This window comes from Plecotus auritus (genome assembly GCF_963455305.1).
Source record: "Plecotus auritus genome assembly, chromosome: 1".
NCBI lineage: Eukaryota > Metazoa > Chordata > Mammalia > Chiroptera > Vespertilionidae > Plecotus > Plecotus auritus.
In genome coordinates, this window is record NC_137770.1 from 27,186,339 (window position 1) to 27,207,346 (window position 21,008).

A 21,008-nucleotide genomic window follows, 5' to 3' on the forward strand; every position below is an offset into this window, starting at 1 on the left:
AGTATTTACATCCTTGTGCCATGTATAATTCCCTCTCCTTGAGTGTGGGTGTATCTAATGACTTGTTTCTAACTAATAGAATGTGACAAAAGTGATGGGATGTCACTTCTGTGATTAGATTACAGAAGACTATGACTTTTGTCTTGCTAGCAGTGTTTCTCTTGCCGGCCCTTTCTCTTGCCCTCTTGCTTGCCTGCTCTGATGAAGTAAGCTGCTGTGTTTCAGGATGCTTATGGAGAGACCCACCAGACAAGGCACTGAGGGAGGCCTTGGGCCAATAACTCCAGATATGGAGAAAAAATATATTGTTTTAAGCTTTAGGGTAATTTATTATGCAGCAAAAGAGAACTAAAAACATTCCATTTTGTAGATGAAGAAATTAACGCTTAGGGAGATGAATCAACTTTCCCAAAGTCACACAGCTAGGAAGTGGCAGAGCCAGGATTTGAACACATTTAGGTTCAAGAGTCTGAGTTCAAGTCTACCTTTTTAAAAAAATATATTTTATTGATATTTTACGGAGAGGAAGGGAGAGGGATAGAGAGTTAGAAACATCGATGAGAGAGAAACATCGATCAGCTGCCTCCGGCACACCTCCTACTGGGGATGTGCCCGCAACCAAGGTACGTGCCCCTGACCGGAATCGAACCTGGGACCTTTCAGTCCGCAGGCCGACGCTCTATCCACTGAGCCAAACGGTTTCGGCAAGTCTACCTTTTTTATGAGATTTCAAGTGATTAGGAAACTGGAGTTCTAGAAGGCATTCTATTTTCTGAAATCCTTGGAGGATAGCCATGTTTCCAGGAAACCCTGTGTGCGTGTGTGTGTGTGTGTGTGTGTGTGTGTGTGTGTGTGTGTAAAACAGGGATGGACAAAAGTTCAAATGATGCTAAGTGCTTTGAGTGGCCTACTCCCTGTTGCAAAAGAATGGCTGGTCCACCCATAGATCTGGTGATAGTAACTAAGGGCTCCATTCAATAGCACAAAGGCAGCTGAGAGCTGCAGCCCATCCATTTTAGAAGCACCCATGCCATCTTACTTATAATATGCAAGATGAGTAGAAGGTATGGTGTGCTATTTGAAAATCACATGAGCCTTAGAACTGGAAAGCAAATGATTCTGCCTGAAAGAACACTCTCTTCTACTAATCTTTTTTTTTTTTTTTTTTTTTTTTTGCTTCTTCCCATCCTTGAACTTTGAAACCACGGCGCTCTTTGTTCCAGCATGGAAAGCAGCTTGGCCCTTCCCTGTGCTGGAAGGTCCCCAATTTGGGATGGTAAATACATCTTCTTCCAGATGGATTCCCTTTGTTTGTCCAGAGCTTCATGCCAGTGGTCACCTTCATGAAATCAAATGAAGATATACCCGTTGGCTGGCTGCATGAATGTATCTTTCCTTGTCAGCTTTGCCCTGGTGCCAGAACAGCAGGCTTTGAACTCAGGGAGGATTTCCAGGTAGCAGTAGAGCGATGGTCCCATAGGGTAGCGTCCTGGCATGGTTCTCCTTTCAACCAGTGGCAGAGGCTGGTATAATTGTGCAACCTGGAGTAAAGTCCACAGCCAGGGAGGTGGGGTGAGACTCTTAGCTGGCTCAGCACTCTGGCCTCTTGATTTTCTTTTTAGCTTTCTTTACCCTCTTTACTGCTGGTCTTCTCTTTTTCTCTCTCATCTCTCAGTTTTCCCTCTCCCTCCCCCCAAACGCTCAGGGCCTCCTCTCCTTCCTCTCCAATCCCGTTCATCCCTAACTCAGGGATCCCTAACTCTAACTCAGGGAACCACCTTTTATCAAATATCTTGGCTTGCCTCCAACTGCTGGCAGCAGGCAGCTCTGGCCCTTTCTGCAATCTGACTGAGTTTCTTCTTCACTAGTTGTTCTTCTAATCCTTTTGAAATTGTGTGTAGAATCCAGGGTGTGTGTGTGTGTGTGGGGGGGGGGTGCAGGGGGAGATTAAAAAAAACCCACAAAATAAACAAACAAAAAATTGAGCTTTTTCCTAGTGATATTGCTCCGCTGGACTAAAATGGAAATGAAAGGAGACTTGGATTCTACTTCATTGAAAAGTGATATGATGAAAAGAGGGCAGGAATAGCAAAGAAAAGAGAGCAAAAAGTAGTAGCATCAGCATATACTAAAGCCCAAGGCAAACCATACTACTCCTTAGATATTGGGATATCAATTCTTAGTCCTTCATTTTCCACTTAAGCAGGATTTATAAAGGCTGTTTTTGCCTTTAATATACCTGCCATCCTGGTCTTGCTCAAGTGGCTCTGGACAGATACCATCTGCACCACCTCCACAGCCAGCCACACAACACAAAGCTGCAGACTCACTGACTCCAGTGTTCTTGCTTTCTAAGAGGGGGCCTTGAGAGAGATGGAGAAACACATAACACAGGAAAGAAAAGAGAAGTTGGATGGAGTCGTTACGTTATAAGGTTACACTGTGCATGCAAATTCAAGACATAGGGTATAAGCAATCACCTTTCCAGTATACTGCATGGGCTTTAAGAACACAATAGTTTTCTGTTGGATCAAAGAATATTCTTTAAAACCTTCCCTTCTTCAAGGCTTTATCTCTTCTTACTGGATTGCACATGTTTATTTTATATTTCTTTTTCTTAACTGATTTTCACAAGGAATGGGAGAGGTACAGTGTATGTGCATGTGTAAGCAAAACATATCTATAACATCTTTTTTTAGTGTATAAAATAGCTGACCTTTGTGGCAATTTTCCTAGTTTTGTGATAGTAATTTTTGAGCTCCTGAACTTAGACGACAAATCCTCTTAGTGAGGCTGGCCTAATTCTATGTTCTCTATGACACTTAGTCACTATGGATGTGCAAGAGCCATTATTACCCAAAATACCATCATAATGACCATGCCCTCCTGTGACGTTATTGTTTCCTATCTACCAGTATGTTAATTGCCTTCCAACTTGTTCTAAAATTGGTAGGTAGGACACATTGTCAAAACCAGAGAGAAGAAAGCTGCTGATAATATATTAAAAGGCTGTGTTCAGGACATACTGATACCTCCTTCTCATTGGAGCATCTTTACATTTGCATGGTACTTCATTTGTTATGGGATGTTCAAGCTTGCCTTATGCGTTGGATTCCATCTTATCATGGTCAATGTCTGATTTTTCCTTCAATTGAATGATTCAGGCAAGTCTGAAGTTATTTTGGCTTTTCCACTTTCATTTACAGGCTTTTTATGAGTCATTGAATTGAAGGGGAGGTTATTTCTAAATTGGAAGGTGAAGATGAGAAAAGGGAGAGGAAAGTTCCAAAAAATAACTAGGAAAAGACACCTTGTTGTAATGTATAGTTACTGGAGGAATAACTTCCGCTTAGGTTGGTGATAGAGGTATGTAGTTTATAGGCTAGAAAATGGACATTATTTTTTCTAGATAATGTATCATGCAATTTTAGACTCCTTGTAGTTTGCTCTGCAAAGGACAGGAGGGTAAATAGAAGGGATATGGGACAAGGAGTTAGCAGAAAGAAGAAAGGGGCAAACACAAATTTTCAAAAGTCCAGATTCTTGGTCCCACACAAGTTTCCAACTATAAAGTAATGCTTATAAGTGGACAACTTCTATCCTAATCCATCCCTGACTGAATTTGTCATGCCCCATGGGTTTGTGTATTATAGGTGGAGTTGTGAGGAAGGTACATTTAAATCTGTTTTAGAAATTGAAAGAGTAATCAGGACAGCATTTTGTTATTTAGGAGCAGGAAAAGTGGGTGGAATGAAAAAGAAAAGCAAATAGCTAATGACGAATATATTTCTGGGAGCACAAGAATTTTTATAGCAACACCAGATTTCTCAAAAGTGCCTACTGTGATTTGTACCCAAATGAATAAAAAATGCAATCATTTATTCTTGTGCATTGTGCCAATGTGAGAAAAGAACTGCAATTCATTCAATGGTCCTAATTTAGACTGCTAGGAAGAGGAGCGGTTTAGAAAAAAAAGGCAAGCTTTTTAAATATCTGACACACATCTAGTAGGGCTATTTAAGAACTGCTGAACATTAAAATCAAGTTCGGGGGGGACGTGGGAAGAGAGAAATCCTCATTTCCAGAGCATCACAAGGGTAAAATGTGGCCCATTTAGTACAAACTTGCTGATGGCTGCGTGGTCACTTCGCAGTAATCAACCAGGGGTGAATCTGGAACCTGGAGAACTTTCAACGCGGCACTTATTAACGTTTATAACTGCGACTGAAATGGACTGACTTCTGCTAAGTAAACGGTTGTGCTTTGCCTTTTAACATGGAGACTTCTGGGAAGAACTTCAAAGAAACTGGGCGCATTGGGACCTCAAGAAAAGGAGAAATTTATCTACACAGTGCTTTTTCTCCCAAGGAGTGGGAAGCACTTCTTAAACACAACCTCTGATGTTGGTGTTTTCTAAGTACTACCCTCTGAATAAGCACGCAGTGATAAGCCGGAGAAAGGGAGGAGTTCACAGAGTAAACTCCACAACAAAAGAGTTAACCCTTCCCGGGTAACCCCAGACGCGAGCTTCGGCCCCTTCCTGGCTTTCTACTGCGCAACCAAACTGTGCTTGCGCCAATCGTGGCCGTCACATCGCTTATCAGTTTATTTAACAGACACTTTAGCCAGCCTATCATAACTTCGAACTGTCCAACCACCAGCCAATCACAACTACAGCTTGGTCTAGAACGCTCCAGGTCCGGGCGGGAGCTAATACCGGGTCCAGGAAAAGGGGCGGTAAGGAAGCTATGACGGACAAGTAAACTAAACCAATTAGAGCAGAGATCCTCTGCCCACCATCCAATGGAGAGGTAGGAAGTATAAAACGGGGTGGGCCTGTTGTCATGGGGGAGGTGGTGGCGCTTGGTGGCTTCTGGCGGCCGAGGTAGAGGCAGTGGCGCTGGAGTTGGTTGGGGGCAGCGGCAGGTGAGTGCGGGTAACACCGGCCTGAAGTCTGGGGGGCCGTCGCGGGTCGGAAACTCAAGCTCGGCGCTCCGGAGGCGGAGGCCAGAGGAAGGGGCGCTGGACTGCGGGTCGGGCCGGGGCCAGGGCGGAGGCGGGGGCGGCGGCGAGTTCGCGCTGACTGGGCTGGTGGGAGAATGGCCCGGCTCCCGGCGGCGGAGTTCGCGTCGGCCAGGTAGGCTGGGGCCAGACCCCAGCGGATCAGGCCGGGACGTCCCATGGGACGTGGTGCTTGCTCGGGTCTGGAACACGGACCGCGGCCAGTGTGTGTGGGGTAGGTCCCTGGGGAGATGGGAGCGACCGGGGTCCCAGACAGGGTGGTGACCGGTAATGACCCGGTCCGAGGACGGGGTGATTCGGGAATACCCAGGACAGTTTGGGTTCGAGGGAGAAGAGGAACCCTAGAAGTCCGGGAGCGGCCGAGCGGAGTGCTTGGGGGGGGGTGGTCAGAGCGGGGGGGTGGGGAGTCGGGAAACTGGGAGGGGCCCGGGTTCGAAGGAGATGGGAGACCGAGGGCGGCGGGGGTCCGTGATGACAGGGAGCGACCTGAGTCCTAGCGAGGGCGTTGAGAAATGGCAGGGAGGGGATGGGAACCCTCCTGAGCATCGGTAACAGGCGGAGGGAGGAGGACTCCTGGGGAGTTAGGGAACTGCGGGTCTTAGGAGGGTCGGTCCCGTGGAGACCTTGAACAGCTTGGGGCGGAACTGGAGCGCCCTGCCCCCCCCCCCCCCCCCCCCATCGCTGGTCTGGGATGGGAGACTCAAGACTGAACTAGGAACTCCTGAGTCTGAGGATCCCCGACACCAGGGGGGAAAAAATCCTCGAGGAGTAACTCGGGTTTGAGACTGGGGTGAGAGGTCTAGCCGGGGAGTGGAAGTTCTTTCAGTTAGTAGTCTAGCTAAACGACAAGCAGGTGGGTGGGGAGAAATAATTTCCTTGTGGGAAGGGAGTAAGAAGAGGGCGGAGTAGGAGCGAGCAAGAAAGTTGCTTAAGAGGAGAGCAGTGGTCTTGTGGAAACTGGCCAGTAGATAAGAGAAATTAACAGCGAGGTCGTGAATAAGCTCTAAGAACTTCAGAAATAGAAAAAACTTCAGCTTCATAATACGAAGATGCCATGAAGAACCAGAGAAAGGGTCCTAAAAGCAAGGCTTAAGTGACTTGCATTGCAGTGTTTTAGAAAAGAAATTTGTTTTAGGATGACAGCAAAAATACAGCAATAATAATAGAAAATAGGGACATTGACAGGATGGGGGAATTTGAAAGAGGAAAGGGGAGGACCATAAAGAAGTAGGACTGGCCGAAACCGGTTTGGCTCAGTGGATAGAGCATCAGCCTGCGGACTGAAAGGTCCCAGGTTCGATTCCGGTCAAGGGCATGTACCTTGGTTGCGGGCACATCCCCAGTAGGAGGTGTGCAGGAGGCAGCTGATCGATGTTTCTCTCTCATCGATGTTTCTAACTCTCTATCCCTCTCCCTTCCTCTCTGTAAAATATCAATAAAATACATTTAAAAAAAAAAAAAAAAGAAGTAGGACTGGGGACTTGAACAGAGAGAGGAGAGACATGCAGAGGAGAGGCATTCCCTTGCCAAATTATAAATAAGTTTGAATTCTAGTTCCACCGCTTAGCTTAGACAACTTAACCTCTCTGTGCAAAAGTTTTCTCAGCTGTATAGTAGGGATAATAATTTCTACTTTATAGGTTTGTATTTTTCACACGAGTTAATATTTGTAGTACCTTTAGAATAGTGACTGGTACAGAGTGAGCATGTGTACTGGATTTTTAAATAGAGGATGAAGACAGACCAGAGTTCTTTAATGAGGTGGTTCTCAAACTTTAGCTTGCACCGGAATCACCTGGAGGGCTTGGTAAACTACACACTGCTGGCCCCAGGGTATTTCTGATTCAATAGGTCTGGGTGGGGCTTGAGAATTTACATTTACTTCAGGTGATGCTTATGTTGATCCATTTTAAGAACCACTGTTTTATTTATTTTTAATTCTAATCGGAGGATATTTTTCCATTGATTTTTTTTTTTTTTTTTTTTTTTTTAAAGAGAGTGGAAAGGATTGGGAGAGACAGGGAGAGAGAGAGAAATTTAGATGTGAGGTCGACTAGTTGCCTGCAACCCAGGTAAGTTTCCCTGACTGGAATGGAACCTGGACTCTTCAATTAATGGGCCAATGCTCCATCAAGTGAGCCAAACTGGCTAGGGCAAGAACCACTGCTTTAAATGAAAACAGTAATATTGTGGCAACCTTAAAATACCTGTCTACCCTGCTAGGGACAGAGGCATATTGCAGAAAAGATCTTAATATAAGGGGCCCTCTATTTTAAGCCTGTTTTTCAAACTGTGGATCATGATTTACTAGTAATTTATCAAATCAGTTTTTAGTGGCTTACCACTATCCCCTGGAGGGGGTGTGCAGGAGTCAGCCAATGGATGTTTTGCTCTCACATGGGTGTTTCTCTCTCTCTCTCTCCCTCCCCCCCTCTCCCTCTCCCTCCCTCTCTCTCTCTCTCTCTCTCTCTCTCTCTCTCTCTCTCTCTCTCTCTCTCTCTTCTCTCTCTAAAAAAAAAAAAAAAAAAGAAAATAGATGAACAGAATTGACTAGGATTGCACTTGGTAAGGAAAAGTATTGTTTTGGGAAATTTCTCTCATACATTTGTGTACTAGGTCACAATGTAAAATGTATTTCTGACAGTCAAAAGACTGAAAAACTGTTTTGAGCCATACAGTGCAGCAAAAGCAGCCCCTCAGTAGGGGTGTCTAGGGACTGGGTTTATTACTTATGTCTTTGTCTTCTTTTTGTGCTAATTCTTTCTCAGGTTGTGATAAATTCTATTACATTTCTTCAGTTTCTGATTTTATTTCTTCTGTGTTTGCCTTATCACATATCCTGTTGTACCTCTTTTTAGAGATTGAGAATCTTTGGCACTAGGATTTAAGGGAGGCTGAGGCAGAGAAATGAAATTGAGTGGTGTTTTTCAGATGTGGCACACTTTGTTTCACTTGTGCCTCCTTGTTCACCTTCTTTTTTACCACCCTACTGTAAAGTATTGTTTGTAAAAAACCCTAAATATACACAGACATCCTATCTAATAAAAGAGTAATATGCAAATTAACCATCACTCCGTTACACCCACAAGCTATGCCCACCAGCCAATCAGGAGCAAGTATGCAAATTAACCCAACCAAGATGGCTGCGGCCACAGAGAGAGCAGGAGGGAGGCTTGGGTTTCCCCAGCGATGGAGGAAGCCAAGCTTTCCGTATACCCTGGCCGGCCCAGGCCTGCACTCCAGGCTACAAAGTTTCAATTATAGAAGATAAATAAATCCCAACAAAAATGGCAGCAGCCATGGAGCTGGAGAGAGCAGGAGGCTAGGGTTGCTCCTGGCGATGGAGAAAGCCAAGCTTCTGAAGCCCTGGCCTGCCTTGGCCTCCGCTTAAGGCTACAAAGTTTCAATTATGGAAGATAAATAAATTCCAACAGAAATGGCTGCCGCCACTGAGCGAGCAGAAGGCTTGGCTCCACTCCAGGCTACAAAGTTTCAATTGTAGGAGATAAATAAATCCCAGATACCAGGGCCTCCGCTTGGGTCGCCAGGGGGCGTGGCCAGCCTGCAAACCACCACAGGCTCCTCGCCCAGGCAGCCCCATGCCCCAAGGGAACCCCCACCCTGATCCGGGACACCCTTCAGGGCAGACCAGCTGGCCCCCACCCATGCACCAGGCCTCTATCCTATCTAATAAAAGAGTAATATGCAGGTTGACCGTCACTCCAACACACAAGATGGCTGCCCCCATGTGGACACAAGATGGCCACCACAAGATGGCCATCAGGGGAGGGCAGTTAGGAGGGACCAGACCTGCAAGGGAGGGCAGTTGTGGGTGATCAGGCCAGCAGGGGAGGGCAGTTGGGAGGGACCAGGCCTGCAAGGGAGGGCAGTTTAGGGCGATCAAGCCTGCAGGGGAGGGTAGTTAGGGGTGATCAGGCCGGCAGAGGAGGGAAGTTGGGGGTGACCAGGCCTGCAGGGAAGGGTAGTTGGGGGGGACCCAGGCCTGCAGGGGAGAGCAGTTGGGGGAGACCAGGCCTGCAGGGGAGGGCAGTTAGGGGTGACCAGGCCTGCAGGGAAGGGCAGTTAGGGGCAAACAGGCTGGCAGGGGAGCAGTTAGGCATCAATCAGGCTGGCAGGGGAGTGGTTAGGGGGTGATCAGGCTGGCAGGCAGAAGCGTTTAGGGGCAATCAGGAAGGCAGGCAGGCGAGCAGTTGGGAGCCAGCAGTCCTGGATTGTGAGAGGGATGTCCGACTGCCCATTTAGGCCCACCAGGATTGGGCCTAAATGGGCAATCGGACATCCCTCAAGGGGTCCCAGATTGGAGAGGATGCAGGCTGGGCTGAAGGACACCGCACCGCCCCCCCCCCCCCCGTGCACGAATTTCATGCACCGGGTCTCTAGTATTGACAAGAAATGATTAACACTGAAATGGATTGGTTTGAGAACAGTATATGAATAGAAAATAAGTAAAAACCAAGTATGACACATTTCAAAAGAGAAAAGCGAAAGGGTGTTTGTTTTTTAGAGTAAAAGTATCTTAAAACTGTTCATGCCTTACACTAATACAAAACATAATAGAAAAGCATCTTAAAAATATTTTTGTTTTTTTAAAATATATTTTTATTGATTTCAGAGAGAGATAGAAACATCAGTGATAAAAGAGAATCATTGATTGGCTGCCTCCTGCACGTCCCCACTGGGAATCGAGCCCACAATCCAGGCATGTGCCCTGACTGGGAATTGAACCATGACTTCCTGGTTCATAGGTCAATGCTCAACCACTAAGCTGCACCTAGCTGGGCTAGAAAAACATTTTTAAAGGAACCAGATATACTTCACTTGTGTATTTTAGATTTTTGGAGAGAGAAGAAATGTGTATTTTAGATTTTTGGAGAGAGAAGAAATAGTGATGAAGCATGCAACAGACATGTATTTCAGAGGGAAGAGGGCAGTGGGAAGAGATTAACCAAAGAATTTGTATGCATACTAGAGGCCCGGTGCAGGACATTAGTGTACTGGGTGTGTGTGTGTGGGGGTGTCCCTCAGCCCAGCCTGCACCCTCTCGAAGTCCCAGAACCCTTGGGGGATGTGTGACTGAGGGCTAAGGCCCGCTCCCCGCGGGCAGTCAGACATCTTTAGCGCTTCTGTGGAGTTGAGAGACGTTCCCAGGAGTGCATTGACCACCAGGGGGCAGCTCCTGCGTTGAGCGTCTGCCCCTGGTGGTCAGTGCGCGTCATAGCGACTGGTCGTTCTGCTGTTCTGTCTATTTGTGTATTACCCTTTTATTACGTAGGATAGGATTATATAGGATAGGATATACATAGCACATGGACACAGACAATAGTGTGGTGAAGGCCTGGGGAGGAGGTGGGAGAAGGGTGGAGGTTGTCAATAGGAGAAAAAAGAGACATTTGTAATACTTTCAACAATAAAGATCAATTTAAAAAAGAAAAAATAGTAATAATACTGGACAGTAAAATACACTTATGGTAGAGGCTTAACAGCAAAGTAAATAGTTTATAAGTAGGAACTTTTGTTCTGATGGTTTTCTCCTTTGGGAATGAACTGGCTGTGGCATATGCTGTTAATGTAACTTGTTTGAAGGACCTAAATGTAATCCATGATACTTACTTTAAGGTATATTGAGAATATATATGTATGTTTTGTGCTGTTCTTGGTTTGGTTTTTCTATAAAAACTAGGTGGTTTATTATTTGGAAAGAGTTTATTTAGATCTGTTTTTATGGGTATAAGAACAGAGAAAGCAGCATTGAAAATAGATTGTTGCAGCCCTCTTTAAAATTTTTAATCTAGTGGATTTATGTAACCCTTTCATTAATGCTTTGTGAAATTGAAGAATATTGATGAAGCTTTGCAGTAGAATGTTTAATTTTTTTCTCTCTCAAGAATTATTTGTAGTTTTATTTCAGATTTTTGTTTTGTTAAATTTTTTATTTTTGTTTGGAAGACTGCAAAACAATCATTGCATGTTTGAGTTGAAAATCATAAGCAATCTTTTCACAAAACAAATTTACTAATTTTGGGGAACACAGATTCCAAGGATGAAAGCTTTTGAATTCCTTGCATTGAGTTAAATGTAGCATCCCTACCACCAAAATGGTTATTCTTTAAATCAGCAGTCGCCAACCTTTCAGACCTCACAGATCATCAGTGGTTCACAGACCACCGGTTGGCAGCTGCTGCTTTAAGTCATTATACAGTTGGTGAGCACATTTGTTTACAGATCATTTAGTTCTTTACTAACTGATGGAGGAATGCAAAATCTTAATAATCAAGTGTGGGAAAATGTAAATGTTCATCCTTATAATTTTAAGCATTGACTTGTTTGATTGCTTTTTTATTTTTCTTTATTGATTTTGAGAAAGAGAGAGAGAGAGATCGACTTGTTGTTCATTTATGTATTCATTGGTTGCTTCTTGTATGTGTCTTGACTCCATCAAACCTGTAACCAGGCATATCTGGACAATGCTCTAACCAACTGAGCTACCTGGCCAGGGTTACTTACTTTTCCTTTATTTTTTCTTACATATTTTTTATTGCTTTTTAGAGAAGAGTGAGAGAGAAACATTGTTGTGAGAGCTTAACATGTTCATCTGCTTCCTGCATGCCCCCCATTGGGGATCAGGCCCACAACCTGGGCATGTGCCCTGACTGGGAATCAAACCGGCAATCGTTTGGTGCATGGGACGAGGCGCAACCAATTGAGCTACACTGGTTAGGGCTATTTACTTGCTTCTTAATAAATGGACTTTAGTCAGTTGACTTATCCATAATTTAATCATACTTATCTATGAATAGCTTTGCTTGCTCAGCTCATTTTACAGTGAGATTTCTTAATTTGTAGTGGTTTTTCAATATCAAAGAAACTGTGTGCTCCTGATGGTACAATTTAAATCATTTTAAATGAGACTTAATTTTACATATCAAAGATTATTCATGTAAATGATTTTCAAAAGTGGAATTCAATTAACACTAGTTAATTAAGTTTATTTTCTATTTCAGTAAAGTTTTGTCTTTTATAAATAGCTTTTAATCTGCTTTCTCCACCACTTCTTACTATATGGGTAGCCCTTAGCTACCCATATAGTAAATCCTAATGGAAATGTTGGTACTTAAAACTTCTTACTATATGGGTAGCCCTTAGCTACCCATATAGTAAATCCTAATGGAAATGTTGGTACTTAAAACCTAGTACTTTCAAAGTACAAAACACCTATATTTGTTTTTTAGTTTGCTAGGAGAATTCCTTTTATAGAAAAGGTCCCAGTGAACTTATCACCTTGAAGTAAAGTCTTATTTAATAGTGTACTTGAAAAGCTACATTTTATTTTGGGTTTAATATATTTTGATTTCTACATAATAGATCTTGAATTCTGCTGATTTCTGAATTCTGATATGTTTCTTTGATAGGGCTAGGGAGAAAGGAAACAATTGTTTTATTTTAAAAATTTGCTTATCTCATTTTAAAAAATCTTGACATATTAAGTCTTTTATTTGCAAAGAAAATCTGTTTCAGTAATATATTGAAAATTTCATTATTAAAGGTAGAAATACTCTGTAAGGCTTTAGGATGTTTGTTCAGGTGTGAGACACAGATACTGTTACATATCTTATTGCCATGTATGCATTATCTCATTGCTATATATTTTTGAGAATATAAAGTATGCATTTAGAAATCTTGGGGCAAAAGGAGGGTTGAAACTAAGGGAGAATGAGAACACTGATGTGCTTAAGCGGGAGTCTGGAGCATCTGCAGGAAGTATGTCTAGAAGAGTGAGCTGTTCTTGGCTGTTTTCCTGGAGTGACATATGTAAAGGAGGATGATCCTATTTGCAACATTCTCCCATGGACATATTTTTTGGTTTTGTGTAGTTTCCATGGCTTGCTTTAACTCTTCCTTTGTTTTCTTCCACTCAGGAAAGCATGTCAGAATGCAAGTGAATAGACTGACAATTGCTAGTCCTAGAAGATGGGGGAGCCTGGGTAAGATATTGTAGATTTAGAAGATTGGGCCCTGGCTGGTGTGCTTAGTGGTTAGAGCATCAGCCTGTGCACTGAGAATTTCGGGTTGGATTCCTGGTCAAGGGCATGTACCTGGGTTGCAGGTTCCATCCCCTCCCCTGATCGGGCACATGTGGGAGGCAACCATTCAACGCCGACACATTTATGTTTCTCTTTCTCCTCCTCTCCCGCCTCCCACTCTCACTGTTAAAAAATAAAAAAAAATAAAAAATAGAAGGTTGGACACTAGTCTCTCCTTCTGCAGCTCTTGGAAGTAGGTTCCCAGCAATCATAACTAGACCAAGCCTTCTTACTGGTCCTTTCCAATGGAGTTTAAGATTAAGCAGTAGAAAGAGATTCCTAGTCATCTTAAATGAATTAACCAAGGAGCTGCTATATTAATAATTAATGTTCAGTGTCTTCCTCTTCTCTCCCCACCAAAACTCTATTTCTCCCCACTTGCTTGCTGATACCTTATATTCTTCTAATCAGGATTGAAGTCTTGAGTTTTCTGATCAGATAGCAAAATCTTAATTGTGGTAAATTGTTTATAGTATTAAGGTGTATATAGTTAATTAGGAAAATTATTATTTGATCAGATTTTTTCCACTTTAGTTAGGGAGAAAGAGGGATTGAAAGCTGTAGAACATTGCTTAGCTCCTGAATATAAGCAAAGGGAAGCTAGGAGCACAGAAAAACAACAACATTCATAACTTTATTTAAGATTGACTTTGGCTACCTTTGACCTTAGAAAAGTAAGTTAGTGATGCCTTTGTCTTGGTCAGCTATGCAAAAGTACACCTCAGGTACCTTTCAATTGTGTCATGGGGTGCTGCTTTGCATAATTTATGAAGGTTCATTTAATTGCTTTTAACATAACCAACTTTGTTCTAAGGAATTTTAGCTGTCAGTATTCTTTTTTTTAAAGTCTTTATTGTTGAAAGTATTACATATGTCTCCTTTTGTCCCCCATTGACCTCTTCTAGCCTGCCTCTACCCCTAGCCCCAGGCCTTTACCACCTTATGTCAGTATTCTTTAATTTAGATATACTTTTTTCAACCTGGAATCGATCACAGAACCATAGAATAGCCTGATTATGACAGAAGTATATTAATAACTACCATATTATTAAATTGAAAAAGGCGTACTTTGTTCTGAGGAAGCATGATAGGATGGACAAAGTCCAGGTTTTATAATTGTATGACCATGTTTTTTTAATCCTGGCTCTATTATTTACTAATTGAGCAGTTTATTCAACCTTTCTTAGCCTCAGTTTTGTCATCTGTAAAATGGAGCTTAAATTATCCTCTTTACTAGTCTGTTGGTGAGAATTGAATGAAAAGCATTTTGTATAGTGCCTTGCCCATAGTGGGTGCTCAACATGTAGCAATGTTAATTAATAATAATTATAACAATATTAGGCCTATTATAGACTTCTCTTTCTAGGAAGGTCTATTATTCCAGATACTATGATTAGTGGCAGTTAGGAAAATCAGAGTTGACTTTAAAGTTTTACATGTATTTTAAGCATTTACATCGATTTGTTGTTTCACTTATATATGCATTCATTGGTTGCTGCTTGTATGTGCCCTGAATGGGATTGAACCCACAACTTTAATGTATCGGGATGATGCTCTAACCAGCTGAGCTACCCGGCCATGGCCTGTATTTTAAGCATTTATTATTTTGTTTTTGTGGTTTGTTTAGTTTGGTGGATTAGATTAAAAAAATGTGGCAAATGAGGCTAAAATTTTTTGTGTTGTCACTGGCTGTGTCTCTAGCATTACCTGATCCTCTTCCAAATATGTATGCTTTTTTAAAAAGTAATTTATTTTATTATTATTGTTTAATCGTTACTCGAGGATATTTTCCCATTGATTTTTAGAGAGAGTGGAAGAGAGAAGGAAAGACAGAGAGATATATCCATGTGAGAGAAACATTGGTTGGTTGCCTCTTGCACGAGCCCGGACCAGGGCCTAGGCTGGGGAGGAGCCTGCAGCTGAGGTACATGCCCTTGACCAGAATTGAACCTGGGATCCTTCGGTCCACAGGCTGACGCTGTATCCACTGAGCCAAACTGGCTATGGCTGTATGCATTTTCGTTAACAGTGGGAACCATTAACCTTACAGCTAGAAGAAACTGAACATTATACATTTAATGATTTTAAATTACTTATAAATTCTAGTTGGAAAGAATCAATGTATATCTATCTCCACAACATTTAATACATTCCTCTTCACTATTGATCCAGAAGTAGATTTTATTTCATAAGTTAAGTCCTGTACCTTCTTCAGTTAAGGATTTGGTCAGAGGTGAAAGAAAAAATTTTCTGCATCTATAGAAAATTGTTAAAAGCTGTATTTTTTCTTTTTAAAAAATATGATTTTTAGGGAGAGAGAGAAAAACTTTGATTTGTTCTTCGACTTATTTATGCATTCATTGGTTGCTTCTGGTATGTGTGTTGACCAGAGATTGAATTAGAACTGGCAACCCTGGTGTATCAGGATGATGCTCTAACCAATTGAGCTACCTGGCCAGGGTGCTATCTTATCTCTTAAATTGTCTCTTAAAAGCAGGTGTATAATTTCCTTAACATTCATGATGTAATGGGTTTTCTTTAAATGTCATCAATGAATACAATTTTTGAATGGTTAACCATTTTAACGAGTTGATTCATTCTTTTTTAAAAATTGTTTATTATTGGTAGTCTGAAGGGATGATATTTTCTATGATAGCCACGCCTTATGTATTTTTGCAAAGAATACAGTATTGAAAATATTGGCAAGAAAATGAACTGTAAATGTCCATTTGTAGGACTGGTCATCTTTTCTAAAAATGTTAATATTAACATGTTACATCAAAAGCTATTCATTTAAAAATATATTTTTTTATTTATTGCAGAGAGGAAGGGAGAGGGAGAGAGAGATAAAATATCAATGATGAGCGAAAATAATTTATTGGCTACCTCCTACATGCTCCATACCAGGGATCAAGCCTGCAACCCTGGCATGTGCCTTGACCGGGAATTAAGCCGTGACCTCCTAGTTCATAGGTCAATACTCAACCACTGAGCCACAGTTTTTGCTGGGCAAAAACTGTTCCTTTTTTTTTTTTTACATTTATTTATTAAAATTTATTTTCTTTATTGATTAAGGTATTATATATGTGTCTTTATCGCTCCATTACCCCACCCCCAACCCCCCACTCATGCCCTCACCCCCCTGGTGTCTCTGTCCATTGGTTAGGCATAAGTGTTCATTTCTTAATGATATCTTTCTCTTATATTCTAGCTTAATTTTAGAAAACATACAGTTTTGGTATTTTATTCTGTTTTTGAGTTATTTGTGATATTTAATCTCTTCATAAAGTTATATATTTTTTGTAGTCAGGACTTTGTTTTATATTTTTTAGTATTCTCTGGCATACATAAATGTACTGAATGAATGGTGGGGAGATTCTGATTGGAGGTTGAGTTTTACAACATCAAGTAAATGAACTTTAGTTGTCTGAGTTCAAATCCAGCTCTATGATTCCTTTGGCAAGTTAACTCTTTTAGCTTCAGTTTTTCATCTGTAAAATAAATTGCTTTGAGAATTATATGAGACTAGAGGCCCAATGCACGAAATTTGTGCAAGAGTAGGCCTTCCTTTCCCACGGCTGCTGGCACCGGTTCCCTCTGGCACCCGGGACCCGGGCTTCCCTTGCAGCCCTGGCTTTGTCCAGAAGGTCATCCATAAGGACGTCTGGTCTAATTAGGATATTACACTTTTATTATTATAGATAATTTATGTAAAGAGTTTAACACAGTGCATGGCCTGTAAAAGAGTCTTGTATATAATGTTTATGTTGACCAATGTCACCCCAATAATTTTAATTAAAAATAAAATAATAATGATCTAGCAAAATATATGAGTCTTGTATAATGGTATAAAGTTGAACTATGAGACTTAAACTTCATTTAAACATTAAAAATAATCTTGAAGTCCTTGCCAGTTTGGCTCAGTGGATAGAGCATCAGCTTGTGGACCGAAGGGTCCTGGATTCAATTCTAGTCAAGGGCACATGTCCGGGTTGCAGGCTCGATCCCCAGTAGGGGGTATGCAGGAGGCAGCTGATCAATGATTCTCTCATCATTGATGTTTCTATCTCTCCCTCTCCCTCTGAAATCAATAAAAAATACATATATTTTAAAAAATCTTAACTTTTTCTCGACTCTGTTGTATTTTTAGTCCAGTCTGTGGCAGAACTTGAATATTTTAATTCAGCTACATTTGTACTTTTAAGTCACAGTAAAGTCTTAATTATTTATTTATATCTAGATTAGCAGTGTTATAGCTAATCCCTAAATTCTTTTGATTATAAAGTGTAGCTATAGAACCTATTAGATAAATTTTCATTAAACTGGTTTCTATTTTATTTAAGATGATATTTAAATATTCAATCTCCTTGACATTGAATATCCTTATCAATAGCTTTCAATCTGTTACCTGCAACTCTTTGGATTGAGGGTGGATGTTTTCTGTTAGTAAAGAGTTCTCAGATCCATTTGCTCATCAAATAGTATATGTAGACAAAATTAATACGTTCTCAATATGCATATGTATACATACACATACATATATATTTAGAACTTTTATACATATGTATATATAAATATATGAAGGATATATTCTTACATATTCTTATATATCATATCTATACATATGTTGAGATGAATTTAAAAATTTTTTATTTTAAAGGTTAGAATGAATTCATAGTAGACCTTTTTCTTACCCAAATGTGCCATTTCAGAAATACTAGTATACTTCTGTTCCCCCAGTGTGGAATATGCATTTAAAAAAATATTTTTTTATTGATTTCAGAGAGGAAGGAAGAGAGAGAGAAATAGAAACATCAATGATGAGAGAGAATCATTAATCGGCTGCCTCCTGCATGCCTCACACTAGGGATCAAGCCGGCAACCCAGCCATGTGCCCTTGACTGGAATTGAACCCGGGACCCTTCAGTGCACAGGCCAGTGCTCTATCCACTGAGCCAAACCAGCTAGGGCGCATATGCATTTTTTTTTCTTCTTAAAAAACAGCTTCATTCAGGGATAATTGACATATGATGAAATTGCACAATATTTAAAGTATATAATTTGATGAGTTTTGACCTATTTGTACACCACAACCAGGATAAGGAACATACTACTCTAAAAGTTTCCTTTTGCCCCTTTGTAATCCATCTCTCTCTCTACCCCCAGAGGTAACCACTAACCTGCTGTTATTATAGATTAGTTTGCATTTTCTAGAATTTTATGTAAAAAAGAGAAATATATGGTGTATATACCATTTTTTGAGAGAGAGGTCTGGCTTCTTTCACTCAGTCTAATTATTTTGAGATTTATGTTATTTTGTGTATCAGTAATTTATTTTGCTTGCTCAGTAATATTTCATTATATGGATATATCACTATTGTTAAAATCTGTTGATAGTCATAGGATTATTTCTAGTTTTTAGCTATTCAAATAAAGCTTCTATGAACATTCATATAGAAGTTTTTGTATGAACACATATTTTCATTTCTTTTGGGTATATAATAGTGGAATTACTGGGTCATATGGTAACTCAGTTTTCCAAAGCAACTATACTATTTTATATTCCAACTAGAAGTGGGAATGGGAATTCCATTTTTTCTACATCCTCACCACCACTTGTTATTATCTGATTTTTTATTATAGCCATTAGAGTTAGGATGTGATAATTCACTGTGTGTGTTTTGTTTTAATTGATTTAAGAGAAGGAGAGGAAGGGGGAGGGAGTGCGAGAGAGAGAGAGAGAGAGAGAGAGAGAGAGAGAGAGAGGAAGGAATAGAAAGAAACATCCATTTGTTGTTTCACTTATTTAGGCATTCATTGGTTGATGGGCTATCAATCTGCAACCTTGGCTCTAACCAACTGAGTTACCAGGCCAGGGCTCATTGTGGTTTTGTTTGCATTTTCCTGTAGGCTAATGATGTTGAGAAATTTTTTACAGGTTTATTGGCCATTTGTATATCTTCTTTGGAGAAATGTCTATTCAGATCCCTTGCCTATTTATAAAATGGGGTATTTGTCTTCTATTATTGAGTTATGAGTTATAAAAAACCTTTTCATATTCTGGATACAAATCCCTTATCAGATGAACAATTTGTACATTTTTTTTCCAGTATGTGGGTTGTGTTTTCACTTTCTTTTTAAAAAATTTTTAATATTTTTTATTGATTTCAGAGAGGAAGGGAGAGAGAAACATCAATGATGAGAGAGAATCATTGATCAGCTGCCTTCTGCACGCTCCCTACTGGGGATTGAGCTTGCAACTTGGGCATGTGCCCTTGACTGGGAATCGAACCTGGGACCCTTCAGTCCACAGGCCTACACTCTGTCCACTGAGCCAAACTGTCCAGGGCTCCCTTTGGAGGTTCCTTGGGCTTCCTGGGTTGCAGGTTCAGTCCCCATTCAGGAGGCAATCAATTGATGTGTCTCTCTCACAGTGATGTTTCTCTCTCTCTCTCTCCTTCCTCCTCCTCTTCTCTCTCCTTTCTCCTCTCTCCCTCCCTTTCTTCCACTCTCTCTCTCAAAAAAAAAAAAAAAAAAAAATTGGAAAAAAATATCCTTGGGTAGGATTAACAAAAAATAAAAATAAGCCGAAACCGGTTTGGCTCGGTGGATGGAGCGTTGGCCTGCGGACTGAAAGGTCCCGGGTTCGATTCCGGTCAAGAGCATGTACCTTGGTTGCGGGCACATCCCCAGTGGGAGGTGTGCAGGAGGCAGCTGATCGATGTTTCTCTCTCATCGATGTTTCTAGCTCTCTATCCCTCTCCCTTCCTCTCTGTGAAATATCAATAAAATATATTAAAAAAAATAAATAAAAATAAAAATAAAATATTGACTAATTTGGTAGGGAGAAAGTAGTAATTGGTTTCTGAAATGTGTGTTTATTTGATCATTTAAAATATGAACATTAATCTTTAAGTATTTCCTTTTAGTGAAGTTATGTTCCTCTTCTTTGTCCATTTTTTTTGAGTGGATGTTAATTTTTACATGGACCTGGGGATGGATTATATTAAAAGATGTGACTTAATTTACATAAATGATAAACAAAAAGTTGTTTTATGTCCCTTTCAGTTTAGTTTTGCCCTTCCTCCCTGTAACTACTTTCTAATTCTGTCTGTTCTTGAATTTCATACAGTAATAAAGTAGAACAATTATGACAATAAAAGTTATGTGACCATGGTCTCTCTCTCAAAAGTTATATGACTATGGTCTCTCTCTCAAAATAGTGTTCTGTACTAATGTGCACCCTTCTTGTGTTGATGTGAGATGATAAAATGCCTACATGAAATGTAGTGAAGTGAATGACCTTCTGACTATACATCATGTTGACCTTAAAAGTAAAACAGCAAAAATGGGTTTATTTGGGCACAGCAAAGAATTGCAATTTGGGACAAGCAAACTGTAGTAAAAGCCATAGGCATGTTCAACAAACAAAATTTTATAGAGAAAAAGGAGGAAATTGGGAAGGGTTGTTTCAAATGAAAATTAATTGGATAGAAGCAGGAGTTCAGGGTGATGGGGTCTTCTCATTGGTTGAGAATTGTGGTAGTCAATTTCTGTGGGAAATGCAATGTACATTTTTCTGTTGGGGCCTGTAACTGTGATTCTTTCCTGTTGGGGGCTCTGTAGTTAACAGTTCTTTCTGTAGTGGACCTCTAGTGAAACTGTATGAGAGCTCCCCCTTTTGGCCCCCTGTAGTAGACTTCTAAAGTTTACTAAGAGTCTTACTCATTACTTTAGTAGTTGTGAGATTTCATTTTATTAATTTTCACAGTCAGAAGGATCATTATCTGCTTTGTTTTTATATATACACTAGTGGCCTGGTGCACAAAATTCGTGCACATTAAAAGGGAATTAATTAGAGGAAATCTATAGATATAAAAGCCT

At 40.7% G+C, this 21,008-nt stretch overlaps 1 protein-coding gene across 10 annotated transcripts in view; it reads left to right on the forward strand.

Annotated features, from left to right (window-relative positions):
* Nucleotides 1-4,822: 4,822 nt before the first annotated feature.
* Nucleotides 4,823-21,008, forward strand: part of NUMB (NUMB endocytic adaptor protein) — a 158,261-nt gene continuing 142,075 nt past the window's right edge. For 4 of the 10 annotated variants that reach the window (XM_080661119.1, XM_080661122.1, XM_080661126.1 and 1 more), the window contains exon 1: nucleotides 4,828-4,926. The gene's annotated coding sequence lies outside the window, so the exon portion shown is untranslated. Of the gene's footprint in view, nucleotides 4,927-7,017; nucleotides 7,095-21,008 lie in introns of all 10 variants that reach the window. The other 6 variants (XM_080661121.1, XM_080661127.1, XM_080661120.1 and 3 more) reach the window with 3 other exon arrangements.